At 44.5% G+C, this 22,621-nt stretch overlaps 1 protein-coding gene and 1 non-coding gene across 2 annotated transcripts in view; one reads left to right on the forward strand and one right to left on the reverse strand.

Moving 5' to 3' along the window:
• The window catches only part of LOC124617385, a 1,108,641-nt gene that overhangs the window by 101,228 nt on the left and 984,792 nt on the right, over positions 1–22,621 (reverse strand). The gene's annotated exons all lie outside the window — the stretch shown is intronic.
• Positions 6,757–6,828, forward strand: Trnap-ugg. Its single transcript has one exon. It is a non-coding gene; the product is annotated as a tRNA-Pro (tRNA).

Consider the following 22,621-nt stretch of genomic DNA (forward strand, 5'->3'; position numbering starts at 1 on the left):
CTAAAGGTGTAAGATCAGGAGAACGGGCTGGCCAATTTATGCGTCCGCCACGTCCTATGAAACGCCCGTCGAACATTCTGTCAAGGGTCAGCCTAGTGTTGATTGCAGTGTGTGCAAGAGCACCATCATGTTGATACCACACACGTCTACGCGTTTCCTGTGGGACGTTTTCTAGCAATGTCGGCAGATCATTTTTTAGAAACTAGATGTATTTTGCAGCTGTTTGTGTGCTTTCAATGAAGTGAAGACCAATGAGATGGTCGCCAATTACTCCGCACCATACATTTACATTCGCTGTCACTCTACCTGTCGAAGCAAGCGAAGATTGTCCAAGGACCAGTAATGCGTGTTCCGTAAATTCACTGCACCATCGTTTGTGAAATCTGCTTATTCGGTAAACAGGTAGAACTGCAACGCATTCTCTGTCAATGCCCACTGACAGAAATTCACTCGATTGTTAAAGTCATCTCCATTTAATTGCTGATGCAGCAACACATGATACGGGTGAAATTTGTGACGATGAAGTATGCGCGTTACACTACTTTGACTAATTGCACTGCCTCTAGCGATGTCACGTGACTCGTGTGTGGGTTCACGGCAACAGCAGCTAACATACCAACTGCTCCTGCTTCTCCTGTGACGGGTTTGTTAGTAACCTGTTTGCGTGTTACGACCATATCTGTTGCATACAATTGTTTGAGATGTTTTCAAATGTGCGACGCGTTGGATGATGTCTGTCCGGGTACCTTTCTGCATACAACCTGCAGGCTGCAGCTGAATTTTGTCTACACTCGCCATAGATGAGTATCATCTCTGCCTTCTCAGAGTTAGAATAAACCATTTTCACAGTTCTTACAATACTGTACACACTGTTGTACTTGCGACCTTCTCACGTTTCTACTGTGCGTACTTCTGTCCTTACTTGTATACAATACACCATCACAGACGTCCCGTAACACAATGTGCTACAATTATTCTGAGGACAAGGACTAATTCAGCAAGCGCTACATGCAGACACTGAGACAGCCAAACTCGTAAACATCGTAGTCGTCGTAAACATACCCCTACAAATCTTGTTTGTTGCAACATGCGACTGAACATCGGAGGTTTCAAGCGTCAACTTTACGTTTACAATTTACTCCGGATATACTTAACATTTTACATTGTAAAAAACGGAGTGATCAGGTATTTGTTTCTATTTTCAGTTGTGTTAAAAATAACAGGTTTCCTTTTAAAAAGACATAAGTATGTGTTGAAAATAATACTTACTTGCATTTCTCAATTAACCAATTCCTCCCCCCCCCCCCCCCCCCCTCCTCATTTTTGGTCTGTGGAATTGGTTATTCAGTGTTTGTTGTGGTTTGGAAGGTGATTCCAGTGGTAATGTTAGGTGGCTTACCGTGTTTAAATAAATGGCACTGAGCACTATGGGACTTAACATATGGTTCAAATGGCTCTGAGCACTATGGGACTCAACTTCTGAGGTCATTAGTCCCCTAGAACTTAGAACTAGTTAAACCTAACTAACCTAAGGACATCACAAACATCCATGCCCGAGGCAGGATTCGAACCTGCGACCGTAGCGGTCTTGCGGTTCCAGACTGCAGCGCCTTTAACCGCACGGCCACTTCGACCGGCGGGACTTAACATCTAAGGTCATCAGTCCCCTAGAACTTAGAACTACTTAAAGCTAACTAACATAAGGACATCACACACATCCATGCCCGAGGCAGGATTCGAACCTGCGACCGTAGCGGTCGCGCGGTTCCATACTGTAGCGCCTAGAACCGCTCGGCCACTCCTTCCGGCCAGTAAGTAAGTAAGTAACATTAAACAGCAGTAAGTATACACGAAATCTGCAGGTGGGAAGGCAATGGAAGACTGAAATTTGTTGGTAGAATCCTGGGAAAATGCAGCACATCTATGAAGCAAACGGCATAAAGGCCCTCCAGGGTTTGTAGCGTAGGTGTCACTTGAGCTGTTTAGCATAATAGGAGACAGTGGTGATGTAATATCGAACTTGGGTTCGCGTTAAATACATAGTTTATCACTGAACCAAATTGAAAAAAAGGGGGGGGGAAGGTGCTATTTAGTACTCAAAAGTCTACTGCACTAATACTCCCAGAGGACTTCGTGCAAATCAGGTACCTGAACAATATAGGATGGTTGGAGGAGACGTTTACATGATCTATTCTGAAACTGAGAGAAAGCAAATTCCGTTTGATCATTCAGTAGCAATTATTTGTGGCCCTTATGCTTTTTTATACACTAAGATTTTGGAAAGTATCTGTTCCCTCTATTACGAGTGCAGTATTTAGACACCTGTGGAGTATTTATGGCTGATTTCTAAAAAATGTTTCATTAAGCTGGAGGCTGTTTCTTTCCTGCATCCGGAGGTTCCTTCACTCTGTGCCTAAATGCACCACTATTATTATTCGTATGTAGCACCAGCCACATTGCTGACAAGTGATTTTAAATACCCCCTTCATTTATGGGGAATATTTGTGCAATTAAACGGATTCGTGGTTATTGCCTCTATGATATAGTAGATGACTAAATACTTTGTACTTCCAAGATGTTGGCTATTATCGTGAACTATCTGTCAACGAGGCAACACTCATCTATTCTTGCTTGGAATTTAGGCTACCACTGTGTGAAACCCCCCCATGAACCATGGACCTTGCCGTTGGTGGGGAGGCTTGTGTGCCTCAGCGATACAGATAGCCGTACCGTAGGTGCAACCACAACGGAGGGATATCTGTTGAGAGGCCAGACAAACGTGTGGTTCCTGAAGAGGGGCAGCAGCCTTTTCAGTAGTTGCAAGGGCAACAGTCTGGATGATTGACTGATCTGGCCTTGTAACAATAACCAAAACGGCCTTGATGTGCTGGTACTGCGAACGGCTGAAAGCAAGGGGAAACTACAGCCGTAATTTTTCCCGAGGGCATGCAGCTTTACTGTATGATTACATGATGATGGCGTCCTCTTGGGTAAAATATTCCGGAGGTAAAATAGTCCCCCATTCGGATCTCCGGGCGGGGACTACTCAAGAGGATGTCGTTATCAGGAGAAAGAAAACTGGCGTTCTACGGATCGGAGCGTGGAATGTCAGATCCCTTAATCGGGCAGGTAGGTTAGAAAATTTAAAAAGGGAAATGGATAGGTTGAAGTTAGATATAGTGGGAATTAGTGAAGTTCGGTGGCAGGAGGAACAAGACTTCTGGTCAGGTGACTACAGGGTTATAAACACAAAATCAAATAGGGGTAATGCAGGAGTAGGTTTAATAATGAATAGGAAAATAGGAATGCGGGTAAGTTACTACAAACAGCATAGTGAACGCATTATTGTGGCCAAGATAGATACGAAGCCCACACCTACTACAGTAGTACAAGTTTATATGCCAACTAGCTCTGCAGATGACGAAGAAATTGAAGAAATGTATGATGAAATAAAAGAAATTATTCAGATTGTGAAGGGAGACGAAAATTTAATAGTCATGGGTGACTGGAATTCGAGTGTAGGAAAAGGGAGAGAAGGAAACATAGTAGGTGAATATGGATTGGGGGACAGAAATGAAAGAGGAAGCCGCCTTGTAGAATTTTGCACAGAGCACAACATAATCATAACTAACACTTGGTTTAAGAATCATGAAAGAAGGTTATATACGTGGAAGAACCCTGGAGATACTAAAAGGTATCAGATAGATTATATAATGGTAAGACAGAGATTTAGGAACCAGGTTTTAAATTGTAAGACATTTCCAGGGGCAGATGTGGATTCTGACCACAATCTATTGGTTATGACCTGTAGATTAAAACTGAAGAAACTGCAAAAAGGTGGGAATTTAAGGAGATGGGACCTGGATAAACTAAAAGAACCAGAGGTTGTACAGAGATTCAGGGAGAGCATAAGGGAGCAATTGACAGGAATGGGGGAAATAAATACAGTAGAAGAAGAATGGGCAGCTTTGAGGGATGGAGTAGTGAAGGCAGCAGAGGATCAAGTAGGTAAAAAGACGAGGGCTAGTAGAAATCCTTGGGTAACAGAAGAAATACTGAATTTAATTGATGAAAGGAGAAAATATAAAAATGCAGTAAGTGAAACAGGCAAAAAGGAATACAAACGTCTCAAAAATGAGATCGACAGGAAGTGCAAAATGGCTAAGCAGGGATGGCTAGAGGACAAATGTAAGGATGTAGAGGCCTATCTCACTAGGGGTAAGATAGATACCGCCTACAGGAAAATTAAAGAGACCTTTGGAGATAAGAGAACGACTTGTATGAATATCAAGAGCTCAGATGGAAACCCAGTTCTAAGCAAAGAAGGGAAAGCAGAAAGGTGGAAGGAGTATATAGAGGGTCTATACAAGGGCGATGTACTTGAGGACAACATTATGGAAATGGAAGAGGATGTAGATGAAGATGAAATGGGAGATATGATACTGCGTGAAGAGTTTGACAGAGCACTGAAAGACCTGAGTCGAAACAAGGCCCCCGGAGTAGACAATATTCCATTGGAACTACTGACGGCCGTGGGAGAGCCAGTCCTGACAAAACTCTACCATCTGGTGAGCAAGATGTATGAAACAGGCGAAATACCCTCAGACTTCAAGAAGAATATAATAATTCCAATCCCAAAGAAAGCAGGTGTTGACAGATGTGAAAATTACCGAACTATCAGCTTAATAAGTCACAGCTGCAAAATACTAACACGAATTCTTTACAGACGAATGGAAAAACTAGTAGAAGCCAACCTCGGGGAAGATCAGTTTGGATTCCGTAGAAACACTGGAACACGTGAGGCAATACTGACCTTACGACTTATCTTGGAAGAAAGATTAAGGAAAGGCAAACCTACATTTCTAGCATTTGTAGACTTAGAGAAAGCTTTTGACAATGTTGACTGGAATACTCTCTTTCAAATTCTAAAGGTGGCAGGGGTAAAATACAGGGAGCGAAAGGCTATTTACAATTTGTACAGAAACCAGATGGCAGTTATAAGAGTCGAGGGACATGAAAGGGAAGCAGTGGTTGGGAAGGGAGTAAGACAGGGTTGTAGCCTCTCCCCGATGTTGTTCAATCTGTATATTGAGCAAGCAGTGAAGGAAACAAAAGAAAAAATCGGAGTAGGTATTAAAATTCATGGAGACGAAATAAAAACTTTGAGGTTCGCCGATGACATTGTAATTCTGTCAGAGACAGCAAAGGACTTGGAAGAGCAGTTGAATGGAATGGACAGTGTCTTGAAAGGAGGATATAAGATGAACATCAACAAAAGCAAAACAAGGATAATGGAATGTAGTCTAATTAAGTCGGGTGATGCTGAGGGAATTAGATTAGGAAATGAGGCACTTAAAGTAGTAAAGGAGTTTTGCTATTTGGGGAGCAAAATAACTGATGATGGTCGAAGTAGAGAGGATATAAAATGTAGGCTGGCAATGGCAAGGAAAGCGTTTCTGAAGAAGAGGAATTTGTTAACATCCAGTATTGATTTAAGTGTCAGGAAGTCATTTCTGAAAGTATTTGTATGGAGTGTAGCCATGTATGGAAGTGAAACATGGACGATAACTAGTTTGGACAAGAAGAGAATAGAAGCTTTCGAAATGTGGTGCTACAGAAGAATGCTGAAGATTAGATGGGTAGATCACATAACTAATGAGGAAGTATTGAATAGGATTGGGGAGAAGAGAAGTTTGTGGCACAACTTGACCAGAAGAAGGGATCGGTTGGTAGGACATGTTCTGAGGCATCAAGGGATCACCAATTTAGTATTGGAGGGCAGCGTGGAGGGTAAAAATCGTAGAGGGAGACCAAGAGATGAATACACTAAGCAGATTCAGAAGGATGTAGGTTGCAGTAGGTACTGGGAGATGAAAAAGCTTGCACAGGATAGAGTAGCATGGAGAGCTGCATCAAACCAGTCTCAGGACTGAAGACCACAACAACAACAACTGTGTGAAAGTAAATGTTGCGCAGTAAACTGGAAGGCAGCATGTTTATGGTTTTTTGGAAGTTCTAAAATAGCTGTAATGTAGTCTGTGAAGGTGTAAGCCGTATTTTAAATTTTTGGCTTCGTATGTGGATGTATGAAGGGCAGTCAGATGAGAACGAGACAGATGGAAAATTAATTATTTCGAAAGAAATCACCATAACTGTTAATACATTTATCCCATTGTGAAACAAGACGGCCAGTGCCTTCATAGAAAAAAGTTTGCTGTTGCCTACGGAAACATGATTGTACCCACGGGTGCACCTATTTGTTCCAAGCTAATCGACGGCCACGGATGTCATTCTTAGTGGTTCCAAAAACGTGGAAATTGCATGGTGAGAAACCTGTTCTCTTCACAGTGAATTTTGTGTTTTCATGCAGCTTTTTCTTTCGTAATAATTACAATGTTTTACCAAGAACTCACAGTTAAGTCAGCAAAAATCTTACAAAACATGTGTAACGAAAAGCGGTTACTGGTTATTGAACTGCATTGTACTCCGTCTTTGTATCATAAATAAGCGCTCCCGCTGAGACAATTGACTACCCAAATCCGGCACGAGCTATACGATAATGAGATGAAAGTAAACGTGGTATTCAAGTGTGTGAAGAAATAAGTTGTTACATGCGTATAGCGTGAGAGACTATGTATGCATGTGCGTGCGCTAGTTGTATAGCTGGAGGCCAGGCACCGCCTCACGACTCGACAACCACGCAGAGAACGAACCGCGCGCGAGGAACTGGGATGCTTTCACATGCCTTATCCAACGGGCTCAGTGGTCTAGGGGTATGATTCCTGCTTTGGGTGCAGGAGGTCCCGGGTTCAAATCCCGGCTGAGCCCTTCTCTTTTTCTCATGGCTTTAAGAAAGGTGCTCGCTTTCAAAATTAACTCTTTCTTTCGTTTGTATATACTAAAGGAAAGTTTGGCATGAAGTTTATGTGTTTACCGAGCGCAACTCTATCGCCGATTTTAATCCGATTTCATTTTTCACAGGAGAATATCCTTCCAATTGAATCTGAATATAAGCGCAAGTCTGGTGCGACACAATTTGTATGTATAAGTTGGGTCGTCTTTTATTACCAAAGGAACTGGGGCAATGAGTCAAGATACACCGATTGCTGTATATAGACCTTGCGAAAGGTTTTCTCTTGTGGTGACAGTGAGATTCCTTGAACGTGGTCTGATAAGCTAGCTGTGTTTTCCTCATGCGGCTAGGGGCCATAAATTTTGGTTGTTGGTAAAATGACAGTAATTGATTACCACAACATATAGCATGTTTCCCTCACTATGAATTTGCTAGCCTGGTCTCCGATCAATATCAGGTCTTGCCTGGCTTGCTTTTCTTACGGCGAGTCCGATAGCCAACAGAGGGAAAGAAATGGGCTGCTATTTGCAGGCTCAAAATGGTTCAAACGGCTCTGAGCACTATGGGACTTAACATCTATGGTCATCAGTCCCCTAGAACTTAAAACTACTTAAACTTAACTAACCTAAGGACATCACACAACACCCAGTCATAACGAGGCAGAGAAAATCCCTGACCCCGCTGGGAATCGAACCCGGAAACCCGGGCGTGGGAAGCGAGAACGCTACCGTACGACCACGAGCTGCGGACTATTTGTAGGCAGCTCAAGCGTTAGGGTGCGTGATTCTCTCAGTCTCATAATCGGGAAAATGAGTCTTTGTCAGTCTAATAGCAATGTTTTGCACAAAAGATTGCACGTTATAATATTCATGGAAGTTCACAAAAACATCTCCACACGATTTTGATGGCAGTACAATGAAGGCTCACAAAAATATCTCCACGTGATTTTGACATCAGTACGAAACCGAACGCAGATGTTTCCCAGACCGAGTACCACGAAACATCAACTTGCAGTAAAAACGTGATGTCGGCATCAGTTATTTCTAGACTGAATTTACAAACATTTCTTGAAGCTGTTTTAAACTTTAGTTTACATTAAAGTACATCATACTAGAACTTGTGAGACTTACACAATGTCAGCATGAAACCTAGTCACGAACTTGTGAGCTAGCTTATCTGTTTCGCGCCTGCCCTCTCAGGGCGCTCTTGTCATTGCTCGGTTCTGTCCGCCAACGATTTATAACGTTACATGAAATCTTTAATTAAGCTCTGAGCGCGAATTTAACGTTACTGAAATCATAACTCGAAAGTCGTCAGTGTGTGTAACGTCGTCAGCATAGTTGGAAGTCTGTACAAACATTCAGACTATAAATATAAATAATCAAAGTTATGCGCATGGCTCCAAACCAAGTAGGTGAATTACTGCTGTCTCTCCATACGCCGTGGTTAGTTACTGCTTCTAAATATTCGCTCCATCTTTCCCAAGCTTCGTGACCACATACAGCTTTGTGGGATGGGTAGGTCTAACGGTCTTGACTGCTCGCCTACTTAGCAGCAGTGTGCGCCTTCAGATACCGTATAATAAAACATGAGAAGTAAAACGTGGGCTGAAACGTGGCATAAATGTCTCACACTCTCGCTGTTGAAAAGTAATTCAAAGGCAAACAAGACATCAAGCTCTCACGGAATTCGTATTTCCACAACCTGTATTTGTTAAGAATCTTTCCCGCAACGAACAATTCGGATTGACTGGCAAAGAGCACAGGGCACTCCCGTTTTTAAAAAGATTAAAACACCGGACGCACGGAATTACAGACCTATGTATCCAACGTCGTCTGCACTAGATGCTTGGGCATATTTTAAACTCTTAACTTTACGACGTTCGTGGGGGAAAGTAGCTATCAAAGGAAAAACGCGGTTACAGGAAAAACCACTCGTCGTGAAACACAGCTCGCTTTTTTCATAACTTTCCTTTAGAAACAAAACGTGCTCGTGTAGTGTACTCTGCATCGCGCCAGCTGGCGAGATGGGAGGTGAGCGAGAGACAGACCGGACCCGCGAGGCGGATTAACGACGGCGGTTGATGCACTGACCAGCCCTAATCTGCTTTTTCGGCGGGTTCTCGTCCTCGTTTAGATAAATGCCGGGCTGTTCCCCACTTTCCGTCTCAGGAAACAAGATACACAAACAGTTAAAATACCATCACACACACAACTGAGTTTACAGAGTTCTCACACGCGTTCTCTTAACTTCCTTTTCTCAGGCAACCGACGGCTGCGACGACAAGAAGGGCACCTCAAAGTTAAATATAAATAAATCTGCCAAATTTGAGTGCAGCAGAGTCCATCTTAGACGCGGTAAACACTGTTAAGAACGGTAAGAGTTATCTTGGAAATAATAGACGCAGGCGAAGATAGAGATTCCATCTTAAGTTTCCCAACGAGTTTCGACGACCACATTGTTGACCGATAGCCGAGGTAAGACCATGCGCAATATAAAAATAGATATTGCCGCTAATACGTTTTGAGTAATATAACCCATTACTTCGTATTACTCAACAGAAGCGATCGGGTGTGCCACACAGAAGCGTTTATAAAACTGAAAATGATTTCAGTATGCCTAAAAGATTTATCGGTTATGGCTTACAACACACTACGATTATTTCCTGGCGATGCTACCGAGTGGCAGGCATCGTAAAATTTGATTAAAAACAAGATACAGTCTAAAACAAAAACAACAAATAGAAACACGCAACACGAAGGAATTATCAGAATGAGACGGAAATCGATAGACGTAATCGAGACGTACAAACAAATGATTACAATTTCAGAAAAAAATTCTAAGATATGTTCAAAAGAAAGAGCTTCACAAATTGAGCATGTCAGTAACTCGTTGGTCCACCTCTAGCCGTATACAAGCAGTCATTGGGTTTCACATTGATTGACAGAGTTTATAGATGTCCACCTGAGGGATACCGTGGCAAATTCTGTCCAATTGGCGCATTAGATCGTCAAAATCCCGAGCAGGTTAGAAGGCCTTGACCATAATGCTTCAAATGGGGACGGATTTGGCGACCTTGGTGGCCAAGCTAGGGTTTGGCAAGCACGAAGACAAGCAGCTGAAAGTCACCCCGTGTGCGGACGGGCATTATCTTGCTGGTATGTACGGTCAGTTGTCTCGCCGTGAAGGGCAAGAAACGGGGGTGTAGAATACCATCGAAGTACCACTTTGCTGTAAAGGTGCCGCCGATGACAACCAAAGATCCTGCCTTGAAATAAAATGGCCCCCAGACCATCACTCGTGGTTGTCGGGCCGTATCCAACCGCTGTCTGGAGCATCTCCAGACATGACTGAAGCATAAGATTGGCACGGGGGAGAACTGGATAGGGAAATTTGGAGTTTATTAAGTAAAGTATCAGGATTGTGAAATAAAGTATTTGGGGCAAATGTGAAGAAACTTTAAAATGATAATTTGTTCAAATGGCTCTGAGCACTGTGGGTCTTAACGTCTGAGGTCAACAGTCCCCTAGAACTGAGAACTACTTAAACCTAACTAACCTAAGGACATCACATACATCCATGCCCGAGGCAGGATTCGAACCTGCGATACCGCGCGGGATTAGCCGTGCGGACTAGGGCGGTGCAGTATGGACTGTGCGGCTGGTCCCGGCGGAGGTTCGAGTCCTCCCTCGGGCATGGGTGTGTGTGTTTGTCCTTAGGATAATTTAGGTTAAATAGCGTGTAAGCTTAGGGACTGATGACCTTAGCAGTTAAGTCCCGTAAGATTTCACACACATTTTGGGGTTGGGGGGTGGGGGAGGGGTTGGGTTGTTTGGGGGGAGAGACCAAACTACGAGGTCATCGGTCTCAACGGATTAGGGAAGGACGGGGAAGGAAGTCGGCAGTGCCCTTTCAAAGGAACCATGAAGGTATTTGCCTGAAGCGTTTTATTAAATCACACACATTTTGAACCTGCGACCGTGGCAGTCGCGCAGTTCCAGACTGAAGCGCCTAGAGCCGCTCGGCCACACAGGCCGGCCAAAATGAGAATTAAAGAAGATAATAATAAAGAGAATGGCTCATCGTCGGTGCCGAAGCACCTCAAGAATAAGCAGTATTCGTTGGGTAGCATCACAGACAGCGTGAGTGTATTGCATTATTTTTTTTTTTTTTTTTTTTTTTTTTTTAAAGGTCGGTTTCCGTCAAATTTGATGTTGTCTACGCGTTAGGAGAGAAATGTGTCAGGATGTTAAATGAAGAGACTGAAGTGTCGAAGGAGCACTTGTGGGCCCACTTAACCATTAGTTTGGGATACTGTAGTGAGACATCTAGGGTCAGCATGCAGTGTAAGCATGCGTCGTCACCTCCTCCTAAAAAATTCGAAGCTGTTCCCTCATCAGCCAGGGTGACGCTCACCATCTTTTTCGACATCCGAGGTCTGATACTCTTCGAAATCCTCGAGCACAGAAAAACCATTAACAGTGACTTTTAATGTCAGACACTCCGTAGCCTACATAGGTCCAACAAAATCAAAACGCCAGGAGTGCTCACGAAGTGAGTGATTGTGCTCCACGCCAACGCGCGTCCACGTGTCTCCAAGGTCACACAAAGTATAATGGCCAAGTTCAGTTGGCAGCAGCTTGAAGATTCGCCCCACAGCCCAGACATGCCGCGCTGGAACTTGTAAGTGTTTGTCTGCTCAACTTGGACGACGAGCTGAAGGACACAGTGCAGGACTGGCTCCTGTCACAGCCACAGGAATTCCGGGAACAAGCAATCCTTCAGCTCGTGGAAAGAGTGGTATAGTTGTGCTCGGCCCTTTGGTGATTACTTTTGAGTGAAGACTTGAATTATACACAGAGTGCTTTTAGGTACCTTTCCTTCGGATTCTCCTCATATGTGGATGGAAACATTGCAACGTAAGTGCAGTATTATTTTTAAGATATCCTAGGACTAGACATACAGTTCAAATATGTTACGATTGGCAGTATCATTTTTGGAGGCTGTAATATGCGGCGCAAGATAGTACTGGCTTTGGTAGGTGAAGGCAGTTAGCTGCCTTTATTTTTCAACTGAGCCTTTTGAGAGTATAATAGGCCAACAAGAGATGGCCAAGGAAGAGTTTTATGTTTGACAATACATGCTTGCTGCTGGAGTTTTACTTTTGACGGTGCCTAATGGCATAAAAACTTGAAGCTATATTATAATACAAGACTCCGTGTTCAGGCCACGAGTGGCCTACCGGGACCATCCGAACGTCCATTACAGTAAGTGTTCGAAATGATGACTATTGGCATCAATGCAGTGCTGCAATCTTCTTATCATGGATTGAGTGGTATTCCCTATCACTTCCGCATTTATTGAAGTACATGCTCTGACCATTCTCTCTCGTATATCGCGCAAATAGTAAATATTCACCGAATACGTCCCATTGGCATGTAAAAACCATTCTTCGGTTTTTCAATACAACACTAACACGAACGATAAGGCTAGTATCGTCGAGTCAAGCGAATGTGAATGATGTATTCCTTCGAAGAACAAGTCGATGTGCCTCTCATTTACGGAGAATGCCAACGAAATTCAGTGAGAGCTAGAGACATATACGCTGAAAGATATCCTCAACGTACTCAACCTACACGTCGTACATTTATATATGTGTATGATAAATTGAGAACAAGTGGATTTTTAACGCATCGGAAACATATCTGGCAAAGGAAAGTTACTACCGAAGAAACGGAAATTGGTACTCTTGTCACTGTGGGTAGAGATCCTTGTGTTAGTTCGCGTCAAATCGCAAGGGAATCTGGCATGAGCCAGAGTAGTGTTGTTCGTGTTCTGCATCGCCATAAATATCATCCTTTACCAAATCAGTCTCCACAAAGAATTAACTGGTACGGAATGTATGCGTCGCATTGAATTCTGCCGATGGACTCAACTTCAGATTCAGAGGAATGACATATTTATTGATTTTATTTACCGACAAGGCTACATTCACGAACCATGGAAATGTTAATTTGCATTACATGCATTATTGAGCAAGTGAAAATCCATGTTGGCTGTGGCAAGTCGCACACCAAAAACCTTGGTCGGTGAATGGTGTTTAATTCTGGAGGACAGAAGTGCAACTATTTCATCGACGGAAATCTTAATGGTAGGAAGTACACCACATTCCTGCAAGAAACATTAGGTCTGTTATTGAAAGAAATAGCTTTAGCAACAAGGAACAAAATGTGGTATCACCGATGGACTCAACTTCAGATTCAGATTCGGGTGCCCGGCACATTTTTCGCTGAAGACTAGAAATGAGTTAAAGAGACAATTCCCAAATCGTGGGCTTGGATGCGGAGGAGATGTGTCGTGGCCGGCTCGTTCGCCAGCCTTCACGCGTCTGGATTTTTTATTGTGGGTATTCGTAAAAGACATTGTTTATAAAGATGTTCAAACTACACCTGAAGATATGCAAGAGAGAATTGGCAGAGCATGTGCTTCGATAAGTGCCGATGTGGTAAGGAATACCACTCAATCTATGATAAGGAGGTTGCAGCACTGCACTGATACCAATGGTCATCACTTCGAACACCTTCTGTAAATGGACGTTCATGCCACCTTTGTGACCTTCGTTGACCTTCAAAGACCTTACTGTTACACGTTATTGGATTATCTCGATAGCCGCTATTAGAAAATAAGTACCAAACTATAGCATCCCATTAAAAATAAAAAAAATAAAAAAAAACTGAAGCGATCCTACCTAGCAACAAAAAACCAATGTCATATTATGGCCCCCGTTGGCCGTGCAACTTTTGTGCAACAAACTTTTCAGCTCCTATCATACTTTCGGTGTTATTCTGTTATTCTTGGTGGCAATAATTAGTTACTCGCCCTGTATACAGTGAGGTGACGAAAGTCCTGGATTACGTCCTAATATCGTGTCGGACTTCCTTTTGCCCGGCGTACTGGAATAGCTCGGCGTGGCATGGACTCAACAAGTCGTTGGAAATCCCCTGTAGAAATATTCAGCCATTCTGCCTTTGTAGCAGTCATAATTGCGAAAGCTTTGCCGGTGCAGGATTTTGTGCACGAACTGACCCCTCAATTATGTCCCATAAATGTTCGATGGGTGGCCAAATCATTCGCTCGAATCGTCCAGAATGTTCTTCAAATGAGTCGAGAAAAATTGTAGCCTGGTGACATGGCGCATTATTATCTATAAAAATTCCATCGTTGTTTCACTGCTAATTTTCTCCAAGTAGCCGACCATAAATATATCCGGTCAATGATCGGTTCACTGAACCAGTCCATTCCATGTAAACACGACCCGCACTCTTATAGAGCCACCACCGGCTTGCACAGCGATTGTGTTGACAACTTGGGTCCGTGGCTTCGTGAGGTCTGTGCCACATTCAAAGCGTAAGATCAGTTCGTACCAATTGGAATCTGGACTCATCTGACCAGTCGTCTAGGGTACAACCGACATCGTCACGAGCCCAGGAGAGATGTTGCAGGCGATGCAGTGATGTCAGCAAAGGCACCCGCGTCGATCGTCTGGTGGCATAGCCCATTAACCCGAAATTTCGCTGCAATCTCCTAGCAGATATGTTCGTCGTACGTCCCACCTTGATTTCTGCGGCTATTTCACCCAGTGTTTGTTGTTTATTAACACTGACAAGTCTACGTAAACGCCGCTGCTCTCAATCGTTAAGTGAAGGCCATCGGCTACTGCGTTTTCCATGGTGAGAAATAATGCCTTCTTAAATTTGGTATTCTCGGCAGACTCTTGACACTGTGGACCTCGGATTACTGAATCCCTAACGACTTCCGAAATGGAATGCCCCATGCGTCTAGCTCTCACTACCATTTCCCGTAGCGATGATGATAACACACCCAGTCCCCTGGCGAGAAAATCCCAACCCGGTCGGGAATCGAACCTGGGACCCTGTGATCCAGAGGCAGCAACGCTAGCCACTAGACCACGAGCTGTGGACATTTCCCGTCGTGCAGAAATTGTCTCGTCGGAAACCTTTTGGCATGAATCATCTGAGTATAAATGACAAATCCGCCAATGCACTGCCCTTCTATACCTTGTGCATGTGATACTGCCGCTTCTGTATATGTGCCTGTCGCTATCCCATGACTTTTTTCACCTCGATGTATGTAGGTCTCTGAATCATCCTTGGTACGAACTAAAGCGTTATTTCCATCCCAGATTGATTCGTCCGAGAATCCAGCAGAAACTGTTCACCACCTTTTCAGCTACAGCGTTGTAACCGATGCAAAAGGAATTCACGTTCGATATTGGCTACACGGTTAATGTCTTTGAAACGAAACAATTTTTGACCATTGCTTGTGAAAGACACTAAAGCAAATGTGAATATGTCATGGACACTCAGTACTGATGTTTGTTTCTTCCGTGTGTACCATTGTAAGTAGCGTACTGTCGTCTGCAGTTTCGAAATCCATAAAATGCTGCTTTCTTGCCTGTAATCCTTTTCTGAACATTTAATGCAGAAATAGAAATTTGCAACATGTTTCGGTGCTAATGACTGCTGAGTGGACAGTTACGGCCGGTTACTGTTCGAAGCAACGAGCTTTCGCCTAAACGCACTGAACGCAAGTAAGTGGGCAGAGCTAGCGTACTCTTACCTTTGCATTAGCAATCCCAATCTTAAGCAGTCCTCTTGAGTTGTAACATCTAGATATTTACTGCCAAATTTACGACGTCGTCGAGAGTTCGGCATTATAGGCCGTTTCTTAACGGCTGTTTTACTCGATGTTCCTGACTGTTAGAGTCCATAAAATATAATTTGTTTGCGAACAGGTTCTTCCACGCTGTATTACCAAAGATGGCGTATGCGGAAGAACGCGTCTGACATCGGGACATCAGTGGTTGATTACATTCTGGATCTGTCCTCGTCGTTTTCTAAAAGAGACTGAATTCTGGTTGAGTTTTCCTGCATGAACTCCAACATATCGACGTGTAAATGAAGGTAAGATTTGAATAATACAGGTTATTGAAATACCATACAATAAAATTGAGGCACCGTACGTCTACATTTGTATTTCTTCTCATTTTGAATCTGTAATAAAATATTCCTGCTTCACTAATTTGTTTCACAAGTTAACTAATAGCTAGGATACGTTACGTTAATAAAACTATGGAGATTTTGCTTCTTACCTTTCACCCACTGATCTAAACAACCCCAGCCATTTCCGGTAGGATTAAGACCTTGCGATTTGGCGGGCCTGAGTGTTCATCAAATCATGTGTGCAACCCAGTGAACGGCTATTTTTATCTAGAAAGACTGTAATGTCCACAGCGCACTTGTAGGAGAAAAGCCAACACTTTCATCACCGAGAATGTTGAAATAAACATCCAGGTTGATGTTCATGGTAACCTGAATGAATCCTATTCAAGGCACGGAAAAAACCCCAAAACATATCGGAAGCATCTCCGGCACTCATGTTACCACGTAATTGTGACTTATGTAATTTCATAATTGAAAAAAAAACTCCTTTTACGCACCTATGTTGTTCGCAATATTGTAGCACTTGACTGAGATTTTCACTCTGCAGCGGAGTGTGCACTGATATTTTTTTTTTTTTTTTTTTGTAGCCATATATATTTAAATTTTTAACGATACATTTTTAAAACATTTCTTTCTATTAACATATTATATTCCTACTGTTGGTTAACATTACTGTCGTTTTTTTATAGGTTTTCGTTTGTATATTCTTTTCTTTTGCATTTTTCTCTTATTGTTGTTTCATGGCCATTTGTCGTCTTTTTTTGTGGGTAAACCATTGCAGAACAGGTGTAATACTTTATATCTATCGTAAACAAATTGATTATGAGTTCAGATTTGTGTATGTGATGCACTTTGTGATGCTATAGGCACGATGTGCATGCTGGTTTGATATCTTCCTCTACTCAGCACTGTTAGTGGAACAGTGTGACAGAAAACATCAGCATGGCAGATGGAGCAGAATTGGAAGAAATTTTTGCATATACTACAAACTAAAGGTCAGTTGAAGAAGAAAGCAAAAATGTCTTATTATATAAGAGAAGCAGAGAGGAGAGTATAAATTTTATAAAGCACATAGTAAAGGGAAACCTTCATTTTTTATGATAGTTGGTGCTTTTCACTAAGTAATGATTGTATCCTAAACAATGTAGTACAAATAATGAAGTATATCTGAATGCCATGCTACACCGCATAACCGAAATAGCTGTTTTCTGTTTTTGTCACAAACACACAGTTAGAAGCACTGGTAGTATTATTGGACGTACTTTTGACTCTGATTTGGATGTGAGCATGACAGAGGTTCAGTGGAATGCACTTTGTAACACTGATTTCACTGAGAAGAAACACTTTAGAAACTATACTTAACTATTTGAGGCGAGAGGAGAAACACTTTGTCCTTTATGGTGCACTTATTCACATTCACTGCACGCTTTCTTCTTGCGGTGAGTGTGGTGAGGTGGCTGGTGGCGGTGTGAGGGTCGCAGGCTGGGGAGGACTCTGCCGATTGATGTCTGCAGTGGAATCTGCAGGAAGTTTTTGAAGTTCTCACGGTAACGTCTGTGCTGCTGGGCAGTCTTGTTTTCCTCCCATAGGTCCATCAGGAAGGCCAGATGGTCGGTCTGCGTCCTCGCTACGATGACGTGTGCCGCCATGGCGAGGATCCAGAGAGTTGTCAGTCGCTTGGGTCTTGGAGATGTGTTGGAGTCTGGGGCGGTGATTGCTTCCACTGTGATGCTTCCCGGCGCCGTTCTGTCGATGTGGGCAACCATCTACTGGCACGTTTCCCATATGTTGGTGGCAGTCCCGCAGGTGAAACGGTGCTCGAGGGTGTCGGTCATGGCACATACGTCGCACTTGTCACTTGCGACGAGTTTTATCTTCGCCAATCTTTGGTTGGTTGGTACCGTTCTGTTTACTATTTTGTATCATGTCTCCTTTGCATCTTTAAGCGACACGTTTTCCGAGACATTTTCCCCACATTTGTTTCCAGTTGTACTGCGGAAGTTTGCTTTCAATTTGGTTTTTTCGCCGGTTTCCTCCTGAGGGCCCAGGATATTCTCATGGCTGTTCTGTGGCCAGGGTTCGCCACGGTGTCCATAGTGTAACTTTTGTTTACACAGTGCAGCCTGACGTGTCGCATTCTGAAGAGAATGTGCCTTGTGTCGACCGGCACTTCTTCTGATGCGGGCTTGTACCTTGCAATCACCATGGTTGTGACGCTGTCAGGGTTTTTGTTCTGGATGGCGAGCGTTCGTTTTAACAGGAGTTCTGCACATTTGATCTTTACATCAACTAGACCTAGTCCCCCTTCTTTTGTTGGCAGTGAGCACGTTGCTTGCGCCACTTTGAATATACACTCCTGGAAATTGAAATAAGAACACCGTGAATTCATTGTCCCAGGAAGAGAAAACTTTATTGACACATTCCTGGGGTCAGATACATCACATGATCACACTGACAGAACCACAGGCACATAGACACAGGCAACAGAGCATGCACAATGTCGGCACTAGTACAGTGTATATCCAGCTTTCGCAGCAATGCAGGCTGCTATTCTCCCATGGAGACGATCGTAGAGATGCTGGATGTAGTCCTGTGGAACGGCTTGCCATGCCATTTCCACCTGGCGCCTCAGTTGGACTAGCGTTCGTGCTGGACGTGCAGACCGCGTGAGACGACGCTTCATCCAGTCCCAAACATGCTCAATGGGGGACAGATCCGGAGATCTTGCTGGCCAGGGTAGTTGACTTACACCTTCTAGAGCACGTTGGGTGGCACGGGATACATGCGGACGTGCATTGTCCTGTTGGAACAGCAAGTTCCCTTGCCGGTCTAGGAATGGTAGAACGATGGGTTCGATGACGGTTTGGATGTACCGTGCAGTATTCAGTGTCCCCTCGACGATCACCAGCGGTGTACGGCCAGTGTAGGAGATCGCTCCCCACACCATGATGCCGGGTGTTGGCCCTGTGTGCCTCGGTCGTATGCAGTCCCGATTGTGGCGCTCACCTGCACGGCGCCAAACACGCATACGACCATCATTGGCACCAAGGCAGAAGCGACTCTCATCGCTGAAGACGACACGTCTCCATTCGTCCCTCCATTCACGCCTGTCGCGACACCACTGGAGGCGGGCTGCACGATGTTGGGGCGTGAGCGGAAGACGGCCTAACGGTGTGCGGGACCGTAGCCCAGCTTCATGGAGACGGTTGCGAATGGTCCTCGCCGATACCCCAGGAGCAACAGTGTCCCTAATTTGCTGGGAAGTGGCGGTGCGGTCCCCTACGGCACTGCGTAGAATCCTACGGTCTTGGCGTGCATCCGTGCGTCGCTGCGGTCCGGTCCCAGGTCGACGGGCACGTGCACCTTCCGCCGACCACTGGCGACAACATCGATGTACTGTGGAGACCTCACGCCCCACGTGTTGAGCAATTCGGCGGTACGTCCATCCGGCCTCCCGCATGCCCACTATACGCCCTCGCTCAAAGTCCGTCAGCTGCACATACGGTTCACGTCCACGCTGTCGCGACATGCTACCAGTGTTAAAACTGCGATGGAGCTCCGTATGCCACGGCAAACTGGCTGACACTGACGGCGGCGGTGCACAAATGCTGCGCAGCTAGCGCCATTCGACGGCCAACACCGCGGTTCCTGGTGTGTCCGCTGTGCCGTGCGTGTGATCATTGCTTGTACAGCCCTCTCGCAGTGTCCGGAGCAAGTATGGTGGGTCTGACACACCGGTGTCAATGTGTTCTTTTTTCCATTTCCAGGAGTGTATTTCGACGTCACAGCAGGTAGTACACTGCGCTCGTAAGTGCTTGCGCAATTTCTGGCGGGATGCTTAAGATTTGCGCCATGTACCATGCGTTCGACAGGATCGTCGTGTTTATCAGATCTATTTTCTGGTGGATTGTTAGTTTCAGGTTTGCGTGCGGTCTGGAGAGACCTCTTAGGTATGTAGCACGCCTCTCCAGTTGTATGCGGCCATTCTAAGTGGACAAGGCTGTATAAATATTCCAAGAACTTTAAGGCTTTCTGCTCTTTTGTACCACTGCCTGTCTGGTTTGAGTCGTTGATTCCTTATCGGCAGTAGTACTGTTTTTCTGGGCGCCTGAGGCTTTTTGGAATGTGTTCATGATGGTTTCTACTCGCCCAATATCTTCCTAATCTTCAATAAAGATGCCTAGGTCGTCCGCGTAGGCTATACAAGCTATTGCTTTGTCTTCTACGGAGAATTCTCTGATGGCGTTTGTGAGTTTTCGCAACAGCGGGTCCAGTGCTATAGCGAATAGTCATTGACAATGGACAGCTTTGCCTCACGGATCTCTCCAGTTTTATCTGTTTCGTTTTCCAACTGTTGACTGTTACTGTTGATCTCGCAGTACTCTGTATCTTCTGTACGATTGTGATAAATTTTTGCCCAAACCCGAGTCTGTTTAGTGTCTCTACGAGATATCTGTGATCGATTATGTCGAAAGCCTTGTTCAAGTCCACCGAAATTATGGCACCTGCGCTTCTGGTGGTGGCTGCCTGTGCTATTACGTCCCTGTAGATGCATGTGGCGTCAAATATATTTTTCCCTGGTACCGCACATGTTTGCCACGGACTGATGACTTTCCTCATCGCCGATTTCAGGTTGTTTGCGATGCATTTCGCTATCATTTTATAGTCGGCGTTGAGGAGCGTAATCGGACGAAACTCTTTAATGCGGCGGGCGGCTCTCTTCTTAGGGATGAGGGTTATGGTCCCTTCGGTCAGCCCAGGTGGAATTTCCGCCCCATCGAGTATCTCGTTCACCATCTCCGTGAATTGCCCTCTTAGCACGTCCCAATGTGCGAGGTAGAACTCGAGCGGGATGCCGTCGGCGCCGGGTGCTCTTCCTCTGGCGCTGGTCCTCATCGTTTCTTTGATGTCATCCACGTCGACATTTTCTGTCAGCAACGCCCTGTCTGCCTCTGTGAGCACGCTCCTCGTCTGCTGCAGAATTTCAGCAGTTGCCGCGTCGTCTCGGAAATAGTCTTCGGTGTGTTTTGTTAATTCCGCTTTAGTCATAAGCGTCTTCCCCTGCTCGTCCTGCAACTCACTTCCCCGCCTTCCTGCGGCTCTCTCCCTTTCCCTTGAAACTTCCTGGCAGATTAAAACTGTGTGCCGCACCGACTCGAGACTTTTGCCTTTCGCGGGCAAGCGCTCTACCAACTGAGCTACCCAAGCACGACTCACGCCCAGTCTTCGCAGCTTTAATTCCGCCAGTACCTCGTCTCCTACTTTCCAAACCATGTCTCCGCAATATCCTTTCTTCCAGGAGTGCTAGTTCTGCAAGTTTCGCAGGACAGCTTCTGTGAAGTTTGGAAGGTAGGAGACGAGGTACTGGCGGAATTAAAGCTGCGAGGACGGGACGTGAGCCGTGCTTGGGTAGCTAAGTTGGTAGAGCACTTCCACGCGAAAGACAAAGGTCTCGAGTTCGAGTCTCGATCGGTCCACAGTTTTAATCTGCCAGGATGTTTCATTGTAGCACTTTCACAACCTCGTTATGAAGAGATGGAAACGCTACCTGAGGAAAGCAATGTAGACGTCCAGGACAGTTTTAACGTTAAAGCGATTTGTCTTCAAAACGGGAGTCACCGTGCAGATGAGTTACATCTGCCCTTGCACAGGGAGCGCTTTCAACTGAAACGGCAAGCGGCGTCAGAAACAGATGTAAGATTAGGAAACAATTCTTGTAATTCTTTGAAAGCCACAATGAATTTTTGAAACCTCTCGTTTTCTTTAATGCCAGTGAGCCAAGGGAACTGGACTGGACTGTGTTTGTCAGAATGTGTCCCTTCTGCAACGCAGTTTTCTTTTAAAATACATCCCTATCAAATAACAAACTGTTTCAGACATTACAGTGTTTTACTGATTCCAGTGTGCAGTCAAGTCCGTTTAAAATGTGAGATCTGCAATCCATTCCGGATGTTCTAATTAGCACCGTTCCTTTATAAATTTAAGAAGTTTTAAATTGAAACATGGTTCGAGGGGTGTGCCTTGATTTAACGAACGTGCTTTGCAGTAATGTGCAGTCTCCAGACTCTTCGTTCAGTTCCATCGAAAACTATTGCAACTGACGGTGGAAAAAGGCGTGCGACTTCAGAAATTTTACTTTTCGTACCACCAATTTCTTCCCGTGCTCCATGCATGCAAATTAAGCACAGAGTGCTTCTTGATATACAGACTAATGAATTCCGTCTATTGATCGTTGTAGTTATTTACTCATTTCAGTATCAACTGAATCTTTAAATTTTTCTGCGTTATACTGTACTGTCGTTTCACAGCAAATTTACAGTACCTGTCGCTTGTGCGACTGCGTAATATATCTTGAGAATTCTCATCCCTCTCTTCTGTCATTCCCAATCATTTTTAAAGATTGGTGACAGTAGAACACTAGACTATCTTTTTTTGTGCAAACGGCCACTGCACCTGTGATCATCCTTCATACCACGAACAAATAGCGAAGGATGAACAGTGCATACATCACAATTCTGCCGAACTCAGGAGAGTTGTGTCGGCCGAAAAATGCCAAACCGCAATACTCAACGAAATGTCGCGCTGTTGTTCGGGGTATTTCAGAGAAGTACCGAGCAAAGCAGAGAAGGCCTGTCCTTGACCCTCACACCCTGCAAGCGTGAAGTTTGGCACGTCCTGGTCTAAAATAAAACTAAGATCATTGTGTAAAAAATAAAATGGTAACCTAGTTTATGAAGTTGGCATC

This window comes from Schistocerca americana, chromosome 1 (genome assembly GCF_021461395.2).
Source record: "Schistocerca americana isolate TAMUIC-IGC-003095 chromosome 1, iqSchAmer2.1, whole genome shotgun sequence".
Taxonomy (NCBI): domain Eukaryota; kingdom Metazoa; phylum Arthropoda; class Insecta; order Orthoptera; family Acrididae; genus Schistocerca; species Schistocerca americana.